Here is a 476-nt window from a genome sequence, read left to right as displayed (position 1 = left end):
GATGCACATATACATTTTTTTCTTAGTGTACATTTAGCTTTTCTGTCAATCACACCTTCGGTTAACCTGAAATTTTGAATAAGATGATTAAATAAGCACATTCCACACTCCTAGCAAAATAAGCAAGGAAACTGTAAGCACGTAAGTAAATCCCTTAAAGCACATTCCATATTTCAACAAAATGCGCCTCCTTAGGAAATACTAAAATTAATAACAAATCATTCTTAGAGCCTATCCTGCAACTATACTAAAAACACGTAACACCCTCTCTTGCTATACCCGACCTGACCCTACTTGACAGCGATGACGAACTGGCGACACTTACGCACACACGCCGTATATAGAATAAAAAAAGGAAGAAAAAAGAAGAAGAGAGAGAGAGAAAAAAAAGGATCTAGCACCAGGTGTCACTGCCTCCGGCCAGTCTCGGGCATTCAAGCCAAAGCAAAACTTATCTCCTTCGGGGTCTGCACGCA

This window comes from Penaeus monodon, chromosome 33 (assembly GCF_015228065.2).
Source record: "Penaeus monodon isolate SGIC_2016 chromosome 33, NSTDA_Pmon_1, whole genome shotgun sequence".
Classification (NCBI taxonomy): domain Eukaryota; kingdom Metazoa; phylum Arthropoda; class Malacostraca; order Decapoda; family Penaeidae; genus Penaeus; species Penaeus monodon.
Note: the sequence above shows the minus strand (reverse complement) of the source record.